Source organism: Sus scrofa, chromosome 13 (genome assembly GCF_000003025.6).
Source record: "Sus scrofa isolate TJ Tabasco breed Duroc chromosome 13, Sscrofa11.1, whole genome shotgun sequence".
NCBI classification, from domain to species: domain Eukaryota; kingdom Metazoa; phylum Chordata; class Mammalia; order Artiodactyla; family Suidae; genus Sus; species Sus scrofa.
This window is the reverse complement of record NC_010455.5, coordinates 136,974,146-136,998,248: the sequence shown is the minus strand read 5'-3', so window position 1 is coordinate 136,998,248 and position 24,103 is coordinate 136,974,146. Positions and strand designations below refer to the sequence as shown.

Here is a 24,103-nt window from a genome sequence, read left to right as displayed (position 1 = left end):
CCATGGCATATGGAGGTTTCCAGGCTAGGGGTCAAATCAGAGCTGTAGCTGCTGGCATACGCCACAGCCACAGCCACACAGGATCCAAGCCACATCTGCAACCTATACCACAACTCATAGCAATGCTGGATCCTTAACCCACTGAGCGAGGCCAGGGATTGAACCTGTGTCCTCATGGATGCTAGTCAGATTTGTTAACTGCTGAGCCACGACAGGAACTCCTCCCCTTATTTTATAAGGACATCAGTCATATTGCATTAGGCCTTCCCTAATGGTCTCATCTAACTTGATTATCTGCAAAGCCCTTATTTCCAAATAAGGTCAAAGGTACCATGAGTTAGAACTTCAACATCTTTTTGGAAGACAGTTTAACACACAACAGATCCTAAGGGTGGGAGCTGCTAAAGTACTGTTAATTGTTCCTACTGGAAGAATAGTAACTGCATAAGAGCAGACCCTCGTGGGCTTACCATGTGCCACATAAGCATGCAGAAGAACACTGGGAAGTTATTTTTGTTGTCTCCACTCCTTAATGAGGAAGCTGAGGCCCAGAGAGTTCAGGGAACTTCCCCAAGGTCATGGAGTGTATGCACGACAAAGCCAGGATTTGAATGCAGGTGGTCCTTAGCCTCTGCACTATAATAATCACATCCTACGATGCAGGCATCTGTGCCAGTTCTGGGCAACACAGATACCATTTCAACTACGACACCTTGTCCTAAATCCAGAGCCTGGGGGTTGTCCAGACGGAACCATGGCAAGAATTCTCACAAGGCAACTGTTCCCCTGTACCCTGGCTCAAGTTGCCACTCAAGAGAGGGCACAGGCCTACTCAGGGCAATACCCAGGTGGGAGGCATTCTAAGTGGTGGCAGGAGTCACACAGGACAAATGGAGTCCTCTGCCTCCCCTTCTGGGACCTCTCCATCTGCCACGAGATGGGCATAAGATCCACCACATCAAAGCCAACTGCTGTGCCATAGTGGAAGGGAATTATTGATTCGTCCAAAAGCCTTTTTATTTAATAGGGGAAGGCTGAGGGAGAGAGAGCTGAGCATGAAAACCCTGAAACCTGCTGCCTTCAAGCCATACAGCCCCTGACCACAGCCCTGGCCTGCAGGTCCTCGAGTCTCAGCCTTCTCCATAATTGTGTGTGCTTGTCAATGTCGTTGCTGTTATTACTACTGTTGTAATAATCCTATTACTCCATGTTTCTTCTCCGGCTACTCCGGGGACAGTACAGACATTAGCTCATAATAATGCAGTCTTCACTGGGAGGCAGAAAACCGTGCAGGCGCTGGGACTGCCAGCTTTCTCCCTGGCAGAAAGGGGCCCTCAAAGGGTTCTGCCCAGCTCCTAATACGGCCACGCTCTCTCCCCTTCGCTTGGCAAAGTGGCACCAAAGCTAAGTCTAGATTTAGATGAGCAGTTAAAGCGGCCAGACATTAAAGTACACAAGACTATGGAAAAATGAGGGTGGTACAGTGGCCAAGGAACTAGACATCTCGTTGACTCACGTCCTCTCTCGGTCCGTCCGGGGGAGTTCCACAGGCGTGGGGAAGGTCAGCGTGTTTTATACAGACCAGTGCACAAGTCTCAGAGCAGCACTGCGTCATGGAGAGCAAAAGCTCCAAGCAGTCAGCTGGGGACACCGAGGGGCACACAGCAGTGGTCACTCATCCAAGGTAACTCGTACGTGAGTAGACAGCCTAGCTGGGTTTCAAATCCAAGCGCCTTCCATGAAACCACATGGTGAGGGAGTCCCAAGTGTACATCGGGGGCAGCGAGCTCAGCTCATGACCTGGGGGGTGCACGTGCCCCTCTCCCACCCAGCCCCAGAATGCCCAGCCGGGAGGTCCCACCTCTCCCCAGATCCTAGGACCATGGCTTCCAGGCCGGGCACAGCAGCAAGCTTGGTCCCCCTTCTCATCAAGGCCCTCTTCCCGCTGCTGGGAGCCCTGAGACACCATCACTCTCCAGAAGAGGTCAAGGGCTGTGGCCCTTCCCGGAGAGGGGTAAGCGTACAGATGAATGAGATGGTCCCTCCTCAGGCAGGGGAGAAAGAAAGACACGGAGACTTCACAGTCTGTCAGGAGCGGGCACGATCGGGAGGCACAGACAGCAGAGGACTCCCAACCACCCCTCCTGGGAAGAAGCATCAAGGCTGACGGAACTAAGGGCAAGAAGATGATACTTGCCTGCACCTCACAGGGAGGGGACAGGCCAGGTACCGGGGCTTCCCTGGCCCTAGGCTCAGGAGTGGGTCACAGGTGGCAGCAGCTCAAGAGGGCATTGGTCTTGAGGCCACGGGGGGCCCCAGACCAGCCCTCCCTGTGCCCACCTGTCCCACACCTGCACCTGCCTCCCAGACTCACGCCCTGAGTTTATGAGCAGTGCAAATCTTTAGTGCTCAACTGGCTCTCAGGCTTGTGATGTCCTGCCCCAACCCCTTACCCCAGCTGTAAAACCCATCCCTACCCCACCCCTGGGGAGAAGAGGAAGTGGAAAAGGGCTCCGGATAAAGGGGACAGAATTCTTGGCTCTGACTTCCCACAGGGAGGTGGGAAGTTTCTTCCACACCCCCAGCTATGGCCATGTGGCCTCCAGCACACTCCTCTTTTTCTAGGCTTTCCAGGTGCCAAGGACCAAGTTCCTTTGTGTCCCACAGCCAGAAACTGAGTCCTGAGCAGCAAAAGGGGCTTAATCCCACCCTCAGCAGAACCCAGTCAGAAGGGGGAGGTAACATCTCTGACCTCAGAGAGCTCCCAATCTGGTGGGGACAGACTCAGCCCCTGCCCTCAGGGAGCCTCCAGTCTGATGGGGGAGGCATGGTCCTTGTCCTCAGGAGCTCCTAGTCTTGCCCATGGAAGTGCAGCCCCTGCCCTCAGCTCTCAGTCTGATGGAAGGGGCAGGCTCCCTGCCCTCACAGAGTTCCCTGACTCTGAGAAGGGCTGGCACTGAGTTCCAGGGCACAAAGGCCCCATAGGACACAGACTGGCAGCTGGAAGTCCCTCTGAAGTAAGTATCTAGTCCCAGGGATGTGGAGTCTTCTGGAGGCAGAGGAAGGGGCCTCAGTAATAAGGCAAGCAGATGGCACATGCCCTAAGAAGGGGCACGATCTCCCTCACTCGGGTCCTTGGAGGTGGCAGAAGCATCGTTCCCTATTCTCCCATGTGCAAACCAAAGCTGGATGAAAAGCACCAGGCAGCCTAAGGATGCAGGAGGGACCCCACTGCCCGTTCTATTCTCCGGTTGGTTCCATGCTGGCCTTTGGGAGCCCCAGGATCCAGGCTGTGGAGGGAGGGGAACAAGGTGGAGCCCCAGCCTCAGAGCAGATCAGCTGCCCCCCAAGCAAGGAAACTGGAAGCAAGTATGGGGACCATCTCACCCTTGTACCCCACACAGTGACAAGTTTTCCTCCTCTGGAAGATGGGGGTTTGGTGGAGCAGGGTAGAGAAGCAAGCCTCCTGCAGGAAGGAAGCAGGGTTCTCCTGCCTCCTAGCAAGGGGTCCTTAGATCTCCCAGGTCCCCTGGCTGACTTCTCTAGAAAGCATGGGGAGTCACTGTCTCCCACAACCCTACAGCCCTTCCTCCATCCTGGCTCAGAGAGACCATCCCTTTGGTCACTTGCCCCTTTTGCATGTTCATCCTGGTGGGTGCAGGCTGGCTTTTCCAATGGGCTCTGGGTTAAAGGGTGTGAGTGCGTGTGAGTGTGTGTGTGTGTGCCCATCTGTCTTGGGGAGCAATAACAGTTAATAAATAAGTGAACGGCAAAAATAGCCTCAAAGGAGCTGACAGGCAGAAGGCCAGAGTGGCCGGGCGTGGTGCCAGCACCCTGAAATGCCAAATGTGAATTTAGCCATAAGGAAAAAAAAAAATGTCCATTTCAAGACCGCCTCCATTAGCCAGGGTCAGGGGCTGATGTGGTTTCTGGCTCTGGCAGAGCCCCTCCCCATGCATTCTAAGTGCAGCCCAGGCATGGGGGGCCCCTCGCTCAGTGTGAAGGTAACAGCCCTGGAGAGAAGGGGCCCAGTCAGGGGCACACAAGGTTATGGATGGACAGGAAACGGGCAGGCTGCTTCCCAGCAGTCCTCCAGTGGTCCACTCAGCTGGCCAGCCCTGTGTTTAGTCCCAAAGGTCCAACCAGCTAGGGCAATATTCTGGACATCATCACAGTCTCTTGCCCTGGGCATGGACCCTGCCACACCTGGACACTCCCTTGGGGGTGAGGGTTTTGACTCGATGTCCTGGTTGTCACCAGACCCTGGCCAGATGCCTCAAGTGTTTCATCGACTTCTCTCACAGGCTCAGAGCGTTCTCCACCCCGAGGCCTCCAGTGGCTCATGGGAACTTTTGTTTGTCCTTCGAGGCAGGTGTGCATTTCTTATTGAAGTTATAGAAGGAAGCACATCTGGGAGACGCAGATGTTTGCCTGCTCTCCTCCCCGGTGGCTCCAATCCTTTCAAAACCATCGTCAATTTATTTCCTGGCCTCTCTTAGAATGGTCCTTGGAGAGGATGCTAGTCACATCCCTGCAGCCCCCCTCAGCTACAGTCACCCCCAAATTCAGGGAGACCTGGCTGGACCATGCCCCATTCACACTCACCCAGGAAAGTCATGGCTCCAGCTCCCAAGCTGGTCTCAGTTAGTTCTAAAAGCAACCTCACTCTGAGAGTCTGTGCTGGTCACTTTTGGTGCCCAGCAGCCAGCATTGAAAAGGGGGCAGGGGAGTTCCTGCTGTGACGCAGCAGAAACGAACCAACTAGGAACCCTGAGGTTGCAGGTTCAACCCCTGGCCTCACTCAGTGGGTTAAGGATCCAGCGTTGCCGTGAGCCGTGGTGTGGATCACAGACACAGATCGGATCCCAAGTGGCTGTGGTGTAGGCCAGCAGCAACAGCTCTGATTAGACCCCTAGCCTGGGAACCTCCATATGCCTCAAGTCTGGCTCTAAAAAGACAAGAGACCAAAAAAAAAAAAAAAAAAAAAAAAAAAAGAATGGGGCAGGGGTAAGGGGAAAGCGCAGGACCCAGGACCTAGCCCTTCGTCCACTTGGCCTTCTTTTTGGACGTAATGTAATTTTCTTCTACCCTGTTTACTGCTGTCCAAACACACAGACCTTCAAGAGAAACATGAGGCGCTCCTGCCATGTGTGGGCATTTCAATACTTATACGCAGCCAGGACCGACCCCGGGTCACTTACGGAAGGCGTTTTCCTTGGCAGGCCCTGCGCTAAGTGCTCTGCATACATCATCACATAGAATGTTCAACACAGCCCTCAGGGCAGCCATTCTGATTATATCCCACTTTGTGGAGTTGCACTTCGCTTCAGAAAGAGCAAGGAGCCTGCCAAGGAGAAACAGCTGGGACACGGCGGCGCAGGAATTGGAACCATGTACAAACAGAGAACACAGCCACGAGCATGAAGAGTCCCTGCCTGGGAAAGCTGACACTCTAACAGCAAGCAATGAACCCGGGGGTTAAAGAGGCACTTAGTCAAATGGCCCCCAAGAAGGGACAGTGCGTGGAGGGTGGCATACTGGGCCTGCAGCAGCACTAGGAGCTCTGCCGGGGGTCAGGGGGCCAGGATGCCAAGGTCTCAGAGGGATGAAGTTCACAGAAACTTGAGATCTGAGCACCCAGAGCTGGCTGTGGTGGGGACTCCTGGGTTCCAGAGGGAGGAGGAGCTAGGAGGTTGAAGGTTTGGGTGCTAAACACCTAGATAACGGCAGAGCCCTAGGAATTTGAGGGGAGGAGGCTTGGGAGGCCCAAGAAAAAGTAAGGAGGAGGGCCCTTAGGACCCATCCCAGGTCACCTGGGGGAAAACGGGGGCATCTAGTTCCTCAGAGGCTGTGGAGCTGGCCTCTTGCTTAGAGAACACAGAGGGGTGGGTTTGGCACCACTGGTAACCAAACCAAGGAGACGCTCATAGGTAAATGCCCAGTGACCCTGCCATCTCTGGTCCGAAGGTCATGAATATCAACCCCACCCCCACCCGGGCCTTCTCCAGCCGCCCCCCCACCCCCCGGCAGAATGGCAGTGGCCTGCCTCTCAGCACCAGCTCTCTCTCTTCCTGGAGGCTGCTCCCTTCGGCTCCATACACTAGAGCCACCCTTCCAAATGCAGACGGGGCCATGTCCACTCACTCTCCTGCATGAGAATCTTTTAGAGTCCCCCTGCCTCCACAAAACACAACCACCTCGGCCCAAAAATCTATACTCTTCGCAACCTAGTCCCATGGATGAGCAGGCCCGCCTTTGCCATGCACCCCTTCCCATGCTCTGCCTGGCCCAGGCTGCGCACTTGGTCTGCTGCTAAAACTGCAAGCATCATGCTGCGCCCCGCTGGCATCAGTGCCCGTCTGTCCACAGGCTTGGGAGGTCAGAGCCCAGACTTGGAGGCAGGCTGCCCAGTTCCCTGTGTGAGCCTGGGCCGGTTACCTAACCTGCCAGTCTCAGTGTCCTCGTCTGCAAAATGGGGGTGACAGTAGCCGCACTCACCTCACAGGACAGCTGTGGGGACTCAATAAGTAAGGAGAACAAAATAAAGCGCCCTTAGTGTCGCGCCGCAGGATGCACGATGCATGGGTTTGCCCCTTTGGGCGGGGGCTGCAGCTTATTCATCTTGGTTTCCCAATGCCTGACGCATGGTAGCTATTTATTAAATAATTCATCCCAACAAACATCTAACACCAGTACATAGGCAAAGAGAGAACTGACATGACAAAAATAAAGCCAATTTAGGGATGATGACGAATTTTGTCTTGGGACACGCTGCGTTCAAGGAGCTGGAGGGACACTGACCCAATTGGACCCCTGGGGACTGTGCACTGTCTGGTGTGCTACTCTCGGGCCCCCCAGTGTTCTGTCATTTTTGTCCCCACGGCACACCCCATCCAGACCTCTGGTGTGAAGTCCTTTCTTATTTGGCCCCTGTGGCTCTGGTGAGGTACACACTGGGAGGACTTTCAAATACCAAGAAACTGAGGCAGGTGTCTGTCTCCTGGCCAAAACTACTGGGCCTGCAGTGTCACAGCAGTGTCCCTGCAGTCACCTGCAAATCCCTTTGTCTGCCTCTTCTCTCTGGCCGTCCACATGTGTTCTGCTCGCAGACCACTCCCCAGCTCATGCCCTCCAGGTTACAGTCTCCCCAAAAGCCCCCTCCAGCTCTGCCCCGGAGACCCACCAGGCACAGACTCAGCAGAAAGCCCCCCTGCCCCAGTCTGAGCCTCCCATCCTGCCTTCCCCAGCTGCTTCCTTCATCTGTCTGCAGGGGGCTGGGCACGCCCCCCCCCCATCACTTCAGGGAAGGGAGCCTCAAACCTTTCTCCACCTGGACAGGCACTGGAAGGTGAAAAAGCATCCCTGCGCCCATGCCTCAAATTTTGGGGGTGCCTGCTTAAGATGCAGATTCCTGGGGTCCACCTTAGACTGGCTGGATCAGACTTTCTTGACAAGGGGCCCAGGAACTGAATTTTTAAAAAACATTGTAGGGAATCCTTACCGCACACACACAGACACACAGACACACAGACATACATGCCAGTCTGGAGCCTTGAGGCCCCCTCTCTAAACAGCAACCTCCTCCAAGTCTCTAACCCTCTCTGAATCTCAATTCTCTCAGCTACAAAATACTCTCCTTAAAAAAAAGCAGTATCTACCTAAAGGAGATACAAGGGTCAGCTAAATTACCATGTGCTCAGCGCTATGCCTGGCACACAGTAAGTGCACGATGAGTGGTAGGGTTGGGTAGCAGTGTCCTATCTTTAGGCCAGCATCTCAGAAAGGCAGAAGTTGTCCATGAAAGGACAAGGCCCCCTCTTCCCTCCCCAGGCCCAGGGCCCCAGGTCATCTTCAGGACAGCAGCGAAGGCTGGTGAATGGAAAAGAGACAGGGAGGCTGCTCCCAAAGGACAGCCCACCCCATACCAGGCAGGCTATCAGGACACTGCCAAATCCAGAGGGGGGCCTGGAGGAAAGGTGGAAGGAGTCCCCCCAACCCCCAGCAGTGAGCACCTGTGTTCAGCCCCTCCCCAGCCCAGGGAGTGGGGAGGGGGAGCACGATCACAAAGCCCTCCTCTCCTCAGAGCAAGAGCCTAAGAAGGCACCTGGCCCCACCCACTCCCACCTGCCAGCCAGGTAGCTTCCCCAGGCTTTTCACTCTGGGGGCCTGGAGAGGTCAGAGTTCATATAAACACAGAGAGAGACACCTCCAAGACCACTTGATACCCTTTCCAGGAAGGGTGGTCCTGGATGAGGAGCGGGGAGCAGCTGGGAGAAGTCATGATGGCAAAAGCCACCTGTGTGTGGCCAGCCACTCTGGCTCCTCAGCTTCTGGGAAACCCAAGGCTCTGAGCCTCTGCACTCTTCCCTGGGGAAGAGAAATCCCCAGGGGTCTGCCTTTATCAAGCACCCTCAACCTCCTAGCTCCTCTTCCCTCTGGAACCTGGGAGCCCCCACCCCAGCCAGCTCCAGGGGCCAAGATCTCAAGTCTCTGAGAACTTCATCCCTCATCCACTGCAACAGGTCCTCTGAGCTCACCTGCTCACAGCCACTGTCCCAATCCCTCTGAACTGTCCCCCTTAGGTTCATTCTAGCCGGGGGTGTGAAGACCCAGCGAGAGTCTCAGAGTTGGCAGCTCCACCTATAGAGCCACTGTCTGGCACATCCCTCCGCAGCCAGCCTGGCCCTCCTCCTACCACCTTGGCAGGTCAGTGCCACCCTGCCACCTCCCCCGGTGCCTCCTCCCTTCTCCCACCCCTCCCAGCACAGAGGCTCCAGAATTAGCCCTGAGACCCTCTTCCCGCTCCATAGAGGAACCAGAGACAATCCCAGGGGAAGGGGAATGGGACAGGCCATATCTTTTCATTCCCTTAAGAGAAATCAGATCTGTTCTTTAAATCAAGGCTTCAGGTGATTTTCCTCTCATTTCCAGAAGACACAAAATTAAAGAAAGGTTGTGGGGGAAGGCAGGCTGGAACCAGTCTTAAGGACCTGGATGTGGCAGGGCAAGGGCTCCCCTGGATGCCATCGCCTCTTCCAAGGAGAAGCAAAGAGCAGTGCCAGGGACGGCTCCCCAGCGCCACAGGGCCAGAGCCGAGGATGACACCACTTCAGATCCAGCAGGACCTCCCGACAGAGTGTCTGCCACTGAAATCACCCCAGAGGCCTCCGAGGGAGAGGATTTAAGTCAGCCTTGCAAACATCAGGTGGGGAAAAGCCAGGGCCACAAACACCCCACTCGGGGACGATGTCAGGTGGGGACTAGCTGGCTTTTCTAGGCCATTGCCACCAACACTGGAGAAATATTCCACTTTAAAAATAAATGTAAAGCGAAATCCAAAATTAACTCTCCCCAGATAACCCCTTGCCAAAAAAGACCACATTCTAATCCACATGTGGCCCCTGATGGAGGATTTAACCCGAGGCCATCTTCCTGTCCCGGATAGGGACACTTCCAGGCCTCAGCCCCACACATCTGGTACTTTGCAACCCTCCCCATTCTCAGATGGACCCCAGTTTCATGTGCATCTCCCAGTCCTTCCAGAGCACAAGGGCTGAGGCAGGACCCTTGTACTGCTAGCCAGAGGTGCTAGGAAAGAAGAAGCTTCACAGCGCACAGGAAGGCAATCCTTTCAGGGCACAAACCCCATCTCTCCTCGCCCTGCATGTCACCTTTCTCTACTCTATTTTTGCCACACACGCCAATAATAATACATGCAGATGGGGAGCCTCTAATTATATCATTCCTATATTTGGTGAAGTTAAGAGCCAAAGAAAAAGTAATGGCCATGTCAATGCTGGACTCATTGCTGTGTACCTGCTGTGTAACTCTGAGCAAATCCATTCATTCATTTAACAAATATTTGTTGAGCATCTACTACAGACACTGTTCTGGTTTACACTCTAGTTGGAGGGAGACTCCCAAAGATTGATGGACAACTTCTCCCTTTCAAAAGGGAAATATCGGAGTTCCCGTCATGACACATTGGTTAACGAATCCGACTAGGAACCATGAGGTTGCGGGTTCAATCCCTAGCCCTGCTCAGTGGGTTAAGGATCTGGCGTTGCTGTGAGCTGTGGTGTGGGTCGCAGACACAGCTCGGATCCCGTGTTGCTGTGGCTCTGGTGTAGACCAGTGGCTACAGCTCTGATTAGACCCCTAGCCTGGGAACCTCCACATGCCGTGGGAGTGGCTCAAGAAAAGGCAAAAAGACAAAAAAATAAAAATAAAAAAACAAAAGGGAAATACCACCTTGAAGAGAGGGCAAGGGCATTCCTCTTGTGGCTCAGTAGAAATGAATCTGACTAGTATCCAGGAGGACGCAGGTTCGATCCCTGGCCTTGCTCAGTGGGTTAAGGATTCAGCATTGCCGTGAGCTGTGGTGTACGTGGCAGATGTGGCTCAGATCTGGTGTTGCTGCGGCTGTGGTGTAGGCCGGCAGCTATAGCTTCGATTCGACCCCTAGCCTGTGAACCTCCATATGCAGCAGGTGCGGCCCTAAAAGACAAAAAAAAAAAAAAAAAAGAAAGAAAGAAAGCAAGCAAGCAAGCAAGCAAGAAAGAAAGAATAGGGAAGAGTTAACATGGATCACAAGGCATTTGTTTGTAGCTCACAGGCCACCGGGAATGTTGAGTGAGATCTGCTGTTCTGCTAAGATGGCTCCATCGAGCACATGGGGTATCAGTCATTTTCTAAAATATCCTTGCAGTTATAATAGCACCGCACTAAGCCATTTATCGAGCCACATTTGGGGCTAATTGCTGGTGATAAGAGCAACATAAATATACTGAGCCACAGCCTTGCCTGACAGGATTTTATACACCAACCACCAACCAAGTTTTCTTCCCCTATTACACGCCTGCAATAATTTTTAGTGGCCATCACTTTTTCCTGAATCACTACAATAAACCCTTTGGATAGAAACAACTTGCCTTTCCATAGAGCCATAAATCAGACGCAGCATCATCCTTGTGATCCCCCCACTGATGAAGGGAGGCTCAGGGCAGTCGTTTTCATCCCTAGCACATGTCAGAATTACCAGGAGTATTCCAAAATGCTGGTGCCCAGGCCCACCTTACATAAGCCTGCATACCCGAGGTTATGGCAAAACTCCTAGATATGCCTTCACTTCCCACGCCGTAAGCCCTGTTGGATTACTGGCGGTTAACCCACCCAGAAAGCTGACGTCTCAGCCCTGGGCGTTGGAGGTGAAAAACAGAGCCTGACACATGCACGGTAATACAGGGCAATCAACTATGAGGAAGTTTATAACACACCGTGACAACTACTGTTTCAGGGGGTTGCTTTGAAAAGAATGAAGAGCACTGTTTGGCATTTGGGTAGTTATCCACTCTCATATTTGTTGTCCTTACAGTTGAACTTGCCTCCTGGAGAATCTTGGAGCTCTTTCCCACCTCTTACAGCTGGAAAGGGACAGCAGGAAAAGACACCAGGAAGAAGCTGAGAAGAAGAGAGGGGGCCAAGAGTGGGGAGGAGAGGCGAGTGGGGGCAACAGGGACCCCTCCTGACATCATGTGACAGACCAGTGGGGAAGCCCAGAGAGGAAAGGCAAAGATGGAAAGCAGCACTTTCCAAGACCAGACCCCCAGGCCCAGAGCCCCCTGCCAGGGGAGGATGAGCTTGCCTTGCTCTGGGGAGGGAGCACCTTAAGGGACCCCTCACTGCCAAGGGTCAGCCTTCCGTGTGGAACCCAAGAATGGGAACTGTCCACCTTCTCCCCCCAGTGCTGGGCAGTAGGGGTCAGAAGGTCAGACACATTTGGTAAATAGTTGATTATTAAAACGGACAAGGCCCCTGTCTTCAGAAAGCTGTCAAGCAGAAAGACAGAGATAAACCTACCATGATAAAATTACAAACCAGGGTGTTCCCATCCTGGCTCAGTGGTAACAAACCCACGGGTATCCATGAGGACACAGATTAGATCCCTGGTCTCACTCAGTGGGTTAAGGACCCGGCATTACCATGAGCTGTGGTGTAGGTTGCAGACGAGGCTCTGATCTGGTGGTGCTGTGGCTGTGGTGCAAGCTGGCAGCTGCAGCTCCAATTCGACCCCTAGCCTGGAACTTCCATATGCCACAGGTGTGGCCCTAAAAAACAGAAAACAGAACAAAAGAAATGACAAACCAGTATGAATGCTACAGAGAAAAAGAAGAGGATGTTTCAGAGTGACTCAGGCGTTAGCTGCAGAGTATCAGATGTTGCAAAGGCAAGGCTCGTCTCTCTCAGCAGGAGGGGTACAAGGATTCAGTGCTGGCTTCTCCCTCTCAGGGGTATCAAGGCCCATGCACTTCCCAGCTGGGTTACCCACTGGGAGCCCATTAGGGGATGGAGAGGTCCCTCCCAGCCAGGCAGTGCAGTGAAATGCTTACAGGAAAAGGGACTTGGCCAGAGGAAGACTGGGGACTTGGGTATGTTAAATGAACAAATAAATAGCCTTCCTGTCCACAAAAGAAAATGTGAAAATAAAATCTTGAAAATACACTCAGCAAAAGAATGGCACTTAGGGAGTTCCCGTTGTGGTGCAATGGATGGGCAGTGTTTCTGGAGCACTGGGACGCAGGTTCAATCCCTGGCCTGGCACTGTGGACTTTTAGTCAAAGATCCTGTGTTGCTGCAGCTGTGGTATAGGTGGCAACTGCGGCTTGGATCCCCAGCCCAGGAACTCCATATGCCATAGGGCAGCCAAAAAAGAAAGAAGGAGAGAGAGAGAAGAGGAAGGAAGGAAGGAAGGAAGGAAGGAAGGAAGGAAGGAAGGAAGGAAGGAAGGAAGAAAGAAAGAAAAAGAAAGAGAAAGGCACTTGAACAGGAGTTACATTTTCCAAGGTCATAAATGGATTTGAAGCAGGATGTTTGGGGTACTTTTTAGGATGTTGTGATGGTTTGTGGTGAGTTGGACTTTAAAGGCATTCTATAGCAAGAGCCAAACTGCTCATCTACTGGATGTAACTCTCAGAAAGACCCATATCTGACCTCCAGGAAGCCCTCCTGATGTGTCCCCAGCTACCTACCCCTTCCCGCCCATTCCACCTATGCCACCAGAAGCCTGGATATGAGGCAGTCTCACACCTAGATGTAAGCTGTCCCAGTGTCACAGCTGACCCCTTTCCTGGGTCTCAGTCCTTCCTCATGCATCCAGAAGACCAATCAGAGGCTCTTCATGGGTAAAGATTGGATCCCAGGTGCCCCTAAACACTTCAGTGCTGCCTGCTCTCACAGTATCACCGCAGGTTCAGGAAATGACAAATCATTTAATGCTCATCTGAGCCAGATACCACACAGCAAGGCAGGCATCACAAATAAGAAACCACAGGTTCCACAACCAACCAAGCCTGAAAAGAGCACTAGCTGGGGAGTCAGTGATCTGGATTTGTATAGCAGCTCCAAAGCTAACTAACTAGCTGTGTGACCTGAATGAGGTCACTCAACCTCTCTGAACTACCTACTTCCTCCTCTCCAACACAACACCGGCGGCACAGGTCTGTAACTCTCAGTGCCCTCACGTGCATTACCTTGTCTGGGCGCCCAACAACAGACCCTGTCAGGCAGGAATCTGTTATCCTCAGTTTACAGAGAGGGAAGTGACTGAGCAAGGGGAAGCCAACTCAAGCAGGATCATATTACCAGGGATTGCTCCTGGCCTCTGGACCCCAAAGCCCAGTCTGTGCCTTCTTAACTCATCACTTCCTCAGAGCCGTCATGAGAAGCAAGTAAGATCACACAGGGGGAACAAGTCCTTTGTCATCTATAAAATGCTAATCAAATGTCAGAGTATTTGAGCCTTTCGGCTGATATTTGAGCTACTGTCTAGGGGACAGAAAGCTATACATTTTTAAGAAGCAGAAATTCAGATTTATATATGTATGTATAAAACTCTATATATGTACATACATTTTTAAGATTTCACATCATTCTATAGTCCAGAAACCACTCTACTGGTGACAAACGAATGTCATCAGAGAGGAATGAGGGGCCAGGCAGGGGTTCTGAGTCTGCCATAGAGTCCTGCACTTGATGCATTGTTGCCCCAGTAAGTGGCCACTCCCCTCCCAACATTCAAGTCAAACCCAGTTTAGAATCCTACCTTTTTCTTTTTTTTTTTTTTTTTTTTTTTTTTTGGTCTTTTTTTGCTATTTCTTCAGGGCCACTCCCGTGGCACATGGAGATTCCCAGGCTAGGGGTCTAATCGGAGCCGTAGCCACCGGCCTACGCCAGAGCCACAGCAGTGCGGGATCCGAGCCGCGTCTGCAACCTACACCACAGCTCACGGCAACGCCGGATCGTTAACCCACTGAGGAAGGGCAGGGACCGAACCCGCAACCTCATGGTTCCTAGTCAGATTCGTTAACCACTGCGCCACGATGGGAACTCCTTTTTTCTTTTCTTTCTTTCTTCTTTCTTTCTTTCTTCCTTCCTTCCTTCCTTCCTCCCTTCCTTTCTGTGTGTGTTCATATGTTTATCTTTTAGGGCCTCACCTGGGGCACATGGAAGTTCCCAGGCTAGGGGTTGAACTGGAGCTGCAGCTGCCTGCCTACACCACAGCCACAGCAACAAAGAATCCGAGCCATGTCTGTGACCTACACCACAGCTCAGGGCAATGCTGGATCCTTAACCCACTGAGCAGGGCCAGGGATCAAACCCAAGTCCTCGTGGATACTAGTTGGCTTCATTACCACGGAGCCATGATGGGAACTCCCAGAATCCCAGCTTCTTGACCCTCAATTTGGATTTCCCCTAGAAAAAGATCCTCGGACAAGATTTGAAAGAAATGGTTTACCTGAGAGGTCATCCCAGAAAACATTAGATGGGGAGTGGAGAAATGAGATAAAGAAGGAAAGAAAGTAAAAAAAGAAAGAAAGAAAGAAAGAAAAGAAAAAGAAAGGAAGGAAGGGAGGGAAGAAGGAAGGAAAGGAATGTGTTCAAGCCTGTTACCACTGTGGGCAACCAGCACTGAATCCTGCAGGACCGGGAGCCACAGGGAAGGCTTGTCTCACAGCTATGCACCTGCCCCCCGTAAAGGGAGCTGGGCTCTTTGTCCACCAGCGTCCAAAAGTCCTTGGTTGAGAGCCGCGCTGGGGATGGGAACTCTGTCCCCAGCACTTCTGACCTGGCCGACAAGCAGGCAGAGAGGCTCAGGGCCAGAGAAAGCCCTCAGGTGCTGACAGCTGGCAGTCTGGCTGGCAAGAGCAGAGAGGTACATGCCCAGGGAATCTGGGCGGGCGCTGAACCATCTGCCATGCTTACTCGCTGAGTGACCTTGGGGAAGTTACATCCCTTCTCTTATCCCATTTTCTGCAGCCTTGAAATGGAGATAAAAATGCCTTTCTCGTAGGGTAGATATTAAGATTATATGAGGTCAGGTAGGTAAGGGAGTAGCCCAGTGCCAGACTTGCAATACAAACAATATATACTCACTGCTTATGATCAATACTCTTTAAGGGCTTCCTCCTTTTGGAGAGAAGGGCTGGGGAGGAAACAAACAAACATAAAATCTGGGGGTGTGGGAGAGAATGCTCTGAAATGGCCCCTCACTCCTTCCCTGTGGACGGCCACGCAGCGCATGGACCCCAGGCCCATCAGAGGTCCTTATAGAGAAGCCCAACCAGCTCCAATGTCTGATGACAGCAGGAGACCTCTAAAGGAAACTGAAACTAGATAAAGGAGGCATCTCCCTGGTCCCTTCCAGCCCCACCACTTTATTTTATAAAGATTTTGGATGCAGATGGGGCATGCGACTATAAAACCAGCAGCCAGCCAACACAGACCGGGCCATCTCCTTCCTGAGGGAGGAAGGCCCCCAAACAAAGAAATGCTCCCATCTGGATGACTCTGGCTAGCCTACCCCAGAGGCAGGGGGCTGGACCCTGAGAAATTGCAAAGATTCTCCCAGTCCCTGAAGCAGTGTGGCCTAAGGGAAGTTCCAACAAACACTGACCATCTCTGTCATGTTCCTTCAAAAACAGGGGCTGGGGTCCAATATGTGCGCTAAAGACTTCATGAAATAGCCCCTCTTGGCAAATTCTACTGCACATTAACCTAGTCAAAGTTTTAAGGTTCTACAATAAAGAATTTTGCTTAATCCAGTATTTCCTAAACTTACCTGACAAAATTGAATGTATGTATATGTGAAATACCTATTAAGCTCCCTCCAAAGGACAGTCAGTAGGAGCATCTGGGCCAAAGGCAGGGCTGGGTGCTGTGCCTGGTACACAGTAGGCACCTAATAAATGGTTGTTGTCTGAATGAATGGGGAGAAGGCTGAAAGAATGACTTAATAATGGCTTTCAAATCTGTGAAGGCATATAGTACCGGCAGTGCCAGGCAACAGATCTCTGTTTCCAAGAAGGCACACGTTTTAAATTGCAGCAGGAGGGATTCTGGAAGCCCTGCTCAGAGTTTAGGATAACAATCCACCAAAATAGGCTTCCAAGCCAAGCTGCATCGCTTCCTTCTGTGGAGGTGTTGGTCTAGCACTTCGGCAGAGCCGAGAGTCTGCGTGCAGCCGTCCACCCACCCCACCGCCCGTTCATTCATTCATTCACACCCTCGCTGAGCACCTACTACATGCCAGGCACTGAGGTCCCTCAGGACCCCTTCCAAGAGCCAAGGGGGGATGCCATCGAGCTGTGTGATAACACCCAGGGAGCCCCTAAGAGGGATGGAGAGGGCGCCACCCAAGTGTGAGGTCAGGAAGACTCATAACCCTCCCGGAGCAAGAAGTGTGTGTGTGCAGGGGGCCGGGTGGGGGTGGAGTGCGGGCTGACATAGGAGGCTGGCCAAACGAATAAAGCCACTACTGTCTCCCAGTGTTTGTTTGTTTACCCCCCTTTTCTTGTGACTATATCCCATTGTTCCCAGAGAGCATCCCTGCCCCCACCTTCAAGCTTTTCTCCTCCCCACAGCTCATCTCCTCTGCCTTTCCTCACAAGCCGCCGCCTCCTCCTTCAAACCATCTCCTAACTCCCCACCTCTTGCCTGTCTCCTGATCTCATTTTCCGCTTTCTGTACCATCCATTCTGGACTTGGGGTATCCTCGGTGTTTGTCATATTCACTTCATACAAACAAATGAATAAACCAGGACGTAAACTGCGGTTCATTTTCCTGCTGACCGCCCCTCCGACCACTGCCTCCACCAAGGGTGAGCCATGCATTGCTGTGCCTCAAACCAGAGTGCAGGGATGGGAACAGCAGGATGAGAGGAGGGTTCGGGTCCAGGTCTGGGAGCTCCTTCCCGTCCTATTCCACCATCTCCAATCACCTTCCAGCTCTGCATCCTACATCAGGACACTCCAAATTGGGCTGCAGCTCTGCAGTGACTCTGCGACTGTGAAACATGGAGATGGGACCCCCAACAGACTGCAACAGGCAGTCGTGCTGTGGCAAGACACGAAACCACAGAATCTGAGGGGTGGGTGTGACCTGAGCAGTTATCTTGCTCAAGGACCCCAAACCTAAGAGTTGGTCATCAAGCTCAGCTGGAGAGCTTTGAAAACTAGATCCAAGCTGTTCAAAGACAGATCCCTGGAGTTCCAATTGTGGCTCAGTGGTAATGAATCGGATTAGGATCCATGAGGATGCAGGTTCAATCCCTAACCTTGCTCAGTGGATTAAGGTTCCGGTGTTGCCTTGAGCTGTGGGTGTAGGTCTCAGACATGGCTCAGATCCCACACTGCTGTGGCTCTGGCGTAGGGCAGCACCTGCAGCTCTGATTCTACCCCTAGCCTGGGAACTTTCATATGACGAGGGTGCAGCCCTCGAAAGACAAAAAAAAAAAAAAAAAAGACATATCCCTTCTTGGGACCCAGCCCAGTTCTTTTGGAAGCAGGGCCTTCCATCTCCTCAGTAACATGCTGGTGGACAGCCATCCAGTCTCCCCTTGAACACCTCCACTGACACAGCTGGTGACTCCAAGAGGCATCTGGTTTGTTGGCTACAACCCCAAAGGCTAGAAAGGTATCTCCTACCTGGAGATGAAATCTGTCTACTGTTTCCACCCATTTGCCCCCAATCTGCCCTTTGGAGCAACTAAAAATAAATTTAGTCCCTCTTCTAACATCTGCCAGCAGGGATCACAGCAGTAAATAATGCCTTGTCCATGTCTCTGGTTTCTTACCTTGCTCTCCTCCCAGCTAAGCACCGCCCATTCTTTCAAGTATTCTCTCAGAAGTCAAGGTTCCCAATGCCCTTAGCAAACTGGTACCCTCGTCTCAATTCTAGAATCAAACAGTACTCCAGGTGGGGTCTCAATCTGCCTATAAAGTGGAGATGCCCATAAGCCTAACCAAGACCCCACTGGATGTTTTCCTAACAGCCAAATCAGAACACAGGTTCCCATGATCAAGGTCCATTGACTAGAAAGGAGAAATTTTGTTCACAGTGTTGTAAAGAGAGATGGTCCCCTTCTTGCATTTGGACACTGCCTGGAGAAAGGGGTAAGGAGTCAGGCTTTCCAAATACCTTTATGGAGTTTGTGTTTGGCAGAGAAAAATGAACACCGATCTGGCCGCTGCTAGCAAACTCCCGCCACCTGATGAGCATGGATGAGCGAAGGATATGCTAAAGTGTAACTTATGTAACTGTACCCAAAGGATTCAGGGGCACGATCAGGTCCGGAGCTCCCGGAGCAGGCTGTTTCATTCCTAACACAAGCGATGCTCCTGGGAAGTACCGGACCAGGAACTGGACCCGCCACAAGATACATAAAGTTAATGGAGGTGCCAAGCAGGCAGCTGCGAACTGGAAGTTACCCAGCAACTGGAAGTTACCTGATAGGCTGGTGCTATCACAGGGAGGATTCCCCGTTGGGTCCTCCTTCCCAAGTACCCACCCATCCCTGGCTGGGACCAAAGTGGGCACTCCATCTGCACCTCTCGGGAGAACAGGCTTGCCCCAGCAGGCCACAGCCCTGCTCTAGCTGCCAGCTGCTCCCTGACAGAGTAACTCAAGGCCAGGACCTGTCTACCCAGAAGAGTGTCTGTCCAGACCTTTTACGCTGATTTTTAAAGCCCTTCTGTAAGGCTGGGCAGATTTCCACGATGGGGTTTAATACATTGCATGTGTCCTCTTTACAGACAAACACAAGCACACTGTCCTGTGTTCCACAGCACACACATCTCACACTCTTGCTCTAGATCAAAACTTAAATTTTGAATATTAATGGTCAACATTCCCGCAGATACAGCAGCTGATGGTTCTGCTCCTCGGGTGGGTCTTTGCCACTCAAGTCTTCTCCACAGGCATTGGGACACCCATGGGATCCAAAAACAGCCCCCTATTCCCTATCCAGCAGCCCTGCTGGACCCCCGGCCCTGAGGCTCTGCTCCCCTCCCAGCAGCCCCTTCTTGCTGCACAGAGAAAGAGGCAACATAATTGAAGACAATTAGCAAATATAATTGGCAGATACAATTAGTGATGAGCCAAGATGAGCAGACCCTCCCCGGCTACAAACTCGGAGCCAGCCTCCCAGGCCAGCCTGCTGTTGCTGCTGAGGTTCACTACAGCAAGATTTCTCCTGTCCAGAAATGTATACGATGGGGTAAGTAACAGGTGGCAGATGAGCCCCAGGATTGTGGTGAAAGTGTGTATCCCCTTCCACCATCCTCTAGGGGGCAGCCACAGTGACCCACCATATAGGCCTCTGGGACAGGTTCCAGAGTGAGGCGGCAGCTCTGATGGGATTTAGCGGATGGCCGAGTAGGTGGGCAGCTCGGGTTTTTGAAAGGGAAGGGCAGGACTCCCTGGGGTCAGGGGAACTGACCACGCAAGTCTAGCCCCAGCCTCATTATGGAAAGGGGGGAGGAGGCGTGTGCATCCAGAGTACTACCCCGAGGAGCCAGAGGTCAAGGTAAGAAGGTCAATCAAGGCCCAGAATCAGAAAGACAAACAGCCATGGGAAGCCAGCCACCAACCAGGAATAAATAGGACAGAGCTGTGATGCTCTCCTTTCCAAGTCAACACAAAGGCTTCCCTGGGCCCACCTCCATCACCCAGGCTAGCCCACATGACAGACAGACAGACAGACACACATACACACACACACATACAAGCACATACTGGGACCAGCCTACAGGACACACACCCAGGCATGGACGCAGGCATCCACCCCTCAGCAGCCACAGCAGTCAGTTCCTGGTCTGCTTCCCCATCCCCCATCCATCCCCAGACTCCTGACTACAGACATTCACACGTGCTCACAGCCACAGAACATCACCCACACAGAGCCTGTGCCTTTCTGATCTTTGGAACAAGTGGTAACAGTTGGGGGTTCAAACAGGCACAAAGGAAGAAATGCAGGATACCACTGAGTTTCTCCCAAAGGGTTAGGGGGCAGAGCAGAAGGAGCTGAAGGCAGGCTGGGTTGGTAATGGTCAGCCCACACGGCAAGGGCAACCTCTGACAGCTATCCCAAGCTCACAGGGACCCACGTGGCGTCAGGATCTTCTTTTCCGAAACCATTTCAGGTGGGTTTCATGTGGCTGCAGAATAATAAAACCCCACATTTGAACCAAACTCTCTACGTTTCAAAGAGGTCTTCCATCCATTATCACCTCCTAGAGTAACAGTGGACAAGCAGAGATACTCATCTCCTTGGCCAAATGACTGCCCGTCCCCATGGGGCCCAAAGATGTTTTCTCCAAAATAATCTCTAATAGCCAAGCATATGTAATAGTTGTGTGAGTGTACTTGTTTGTGTGTGAGTGCGTGCAGAAGCTTTATGTAGCAGAGTGGGATACAGTCAAACAAAAATGAGGTTGCCATGGCAACAGGCTCCGGCATCACTGCAGCCTATTAACACAAGTGAGGAATGTGTTTGGCAGATGCTTGAGTGTTATTTATGGTTTGGGTGTAGCAGAGGGACTTCTAACAGGCAACGAAGGAGGAAAAAACAACCCCGCGCCGCTCTTACTGTACCCCGCTGAGGAGACAAGGAGACGACAGTGAGAGGAGGACAGAAGGCGAGGCTGAGAGGCTGCAAATGGGGAGTGAGAGCTGGGGAAGCAGGAAAGCAGGCAGGCAGAGAGGAGAGGTGGGCAGAGAGCAACAGGGGGCTGGAGAAAGGAAGTGAGAGAGAAAGAGCAGGGGAGGGGGACGCCAGGGGAAGGGCTGGAGCAGGCGATGTAACGATAGGGAGAAACATCATGCCCCATAAGGGCTGCCCCACCTTGCCTCTCAGCCCCTTCTCGGGTAGAAACCAGCAGGAGGCACCGGAGAAGATACCAAATCTTTCTCTTCCCCATTGGAGCAAAGGGCAGAGCTCCAAACGCAAAAGGGGCTGGGGAAGAATAAAATACCACATCAGATACTGATGTTGAAGACCCGGGCTGTGGAAGCAAGAGGGCCAGCCCCTCAGGAAAAGTGAAAAAGGCCAATGCAGCTTCCTGAGGGCCTACTGTGTGTCCAAGGCGCCGTGGAGAGAAATTCCCAAAGCCACAACATTAGAAACCACACACTGCTGCCGCATTTCCCAGGATGTGTATCTTTATCAAAGAAAAGAACAAAGCATCAAACACAAACCATCCTTTGACACCTGCCCCTCTGGGGTAACCTGAGGCAGAGGGTAATGCTGGACTGTGCCACTAATATTTCCCCACCATCCAAAAGGGTTTGCTTCAGAAATACAAAGTTTCCATCAGAGGTAATCAGAAAGGTAAATCAAATACAAACACAAAAAGATACAGATTCCTCTGAAGCCACATAGAAAAATGTTCACAGTCTGTTAGTGGGGACTATTCTAAATAAGCTCTGCCATACTCAACAGAGAAGGTCATGAAAAGTTAAGTGCAAACCCACCCCAAAGCCTACAGACTAGGGAAGGTCTGAAGACTGCAATGGGTACAAGAAGCATGGGGTGGGAGGTGGTGGAGGTGGGGAGAGAAGGGAGAGGGACTGGCCTGTGGAACTGGAAAAGAAAGTCAGTCAACTACTCTGTTACTGCAATGCATCTTGCTAAGCGGGAGACAGTGCACCCCAGGTCCAGCACTCCTGTCCTGGGCTCTGACTCCAACCTCCTGAAATCATCCAGGATTGCCTGGGGCTGGGTCCTTGGCAGACTTTAGTCCCAAGTCTGGTTTGGAAATACCCCGAAAAATTCTGAAATCTCTGCTGCTCTATGTGGATGTCATGCCTTTCCCTCTGCAGAAAAGCTATATTCACCCAAGCAACCTGCCTCCCATGCAAGGCAGGAACAACCCCCAAAGATATACTACCCGTGTGATAGCTTGGGTCCCCAGGAAGAAGCCTTTATAAGCACTAACAATAATAGTTAACTTTTTTTTAAAACCAGCTCTCAATAGGTTTCTCTCTCAAGTTCAAAGCTGATGTCTAAAGATTTTTTTTCCTTCTAATTCCAGATCAGAAAACTTTTAACTCAGCATCAACAACCCCACCTACTTTACTCACCGAAACACAATCAAGTTGTTAAAAAGTTATTAAATCCCTCCTAAGTCCCCTACACTGTCCCAGACAAGGGAGAGAAGGAAAAACATACACCTCAGGATTCCTGCAGCCAAGGAGTTTAACCAATAGGCACTGGAGAAAAAGTAAGGGCCCCACTCTGTGACTCTGACTCCTTAGTGGACCATGCAGAAGAGGGAGAGGCCAGGATAGCTGGAAGGGAAGGAAGGGCTCCTGGCAGAAGGTGAGGCTTGGCACAGAGGGACTAACCCTCTCAATGGCTAGACAAGGAACCCGAGGCCCAGAGAGGTTGCAGGTCCCCCCCCGCTCCGTCACAGAGCACCTTGGAGGTGCAGCGCCAGGAAGCCTACACTGGTGCTATTTATTCCCTAAGGATGAGTACGATACCCAGCAAGCCAGGGGGCCCAGGAGAGCCTCTCAAGAAAAACGTGGTACTCAACAGGATGGAAGTCTGAGGAAAGGCACTAGAAATGGGGAGGAGGAAGGCAATGATAATGGAATATGGCTAAGAAGTTCTGTTAGAGGATGCAGGTGCCTGGACAGAGCTTTGGGAGTGGGGGTGGGTGGAGTACAGTCCACAGTCAAAAGACTAGCCTGCAGCAAGGGCCCACTTTACTCTCACAGCCAAAGTGCATGGCCACCAGGTAGGCTCAGCAGGAGCCAAGAGATAAGGCCCATGGAGCCACAGACAAGGGGGCTGCTAAGGCGAGAAGAGGTGCACGTCAGAGGAGCTGCTCTCACCCAAGGTCACCATGGCAAGCACACTGCTCTCCCACAAGCCTTCACAGAAGTTGCCAGTAAACCAGGAGTTTTATTTCCTCCTGAGCCCACTGTTCAAAGCTCACCTAACCAATCCCAGGAAGGATAAGAAGCCTCCACTACAAGCAATAACCAGGGGCACCCATGTCAAGGGGTCATAACATCCAACATTAGCTTTCTGCTCAGATGGTGCATGCGCACCGGCAGGAGAGTGTAGATGGTGTAAATGAAGAACACAGTCTACCAGATGCCCTCCGAGGTGCTCTGCGGCTGGGGCAGCAGCAAGCCCACCACCTGGACCGCCGGCACCCTCAAGCCTTCCTTCCCACCTTTGCTAAAAACAGCCTTTTGGCTTGGGACAGTTTTGCAAACAAAACAAACTTGTTAGTCCTCCCTCAAGTTCAGAGATATCTCCAGCTCCCAAACCCCAGCCTCAGACAATGGGCGGGGCTATCATTTCTGCTCCCTAAGGCTGGGCAAGGGGCGCCTAGGGTCTCCCTCTCCAACCCTCTATCCAGGACTCAGTTAACAAATGGTCAGTGGCTCTCAGGAGAAAGAGACGGTGACAAGGTCCAGAAACTTTTGTCAGGAGGCTTTTATATACAGGGACAGAAGCACGGGAAGAGAAGGGGACCTCTCCATTGAATTTTCTCTTCCAATACTCCTACCTCATTAGCATCCTTACAATAATGGCTACGGTTTAGTTATGTCTTCCACCAGCAAGAACGTTATATACAAGAGCACTCTTTGTAAACAAAGATGCTGGGGCTCAGAAGGGGTTCAGAGGCTGGAAGACACCACACAGCCGACACAGCCGCGTCTCTATGGATTTCACCACTTGAAAGGGTGAAGGCGGGTTGCCTCTCTCTGGAGTCGGGCTGAGACCTGCCCACCCCACAAGTCAGTCCCTGT

General features: G+C 52.1%; 1 protein-coding gene across 3 annotated transcripts in view; it reads right to left on the bottom strand.

The window, feature by feature from the left end:
* ADCY5 (adenylate cyclase 5) overlaps positions 1–24,103 on the bottom strand; it is a 168,050-nt gene that overhangs the window by 135,547 nt on the left and 8,400 nt on the right. The window lies entirely within an intron of this gene.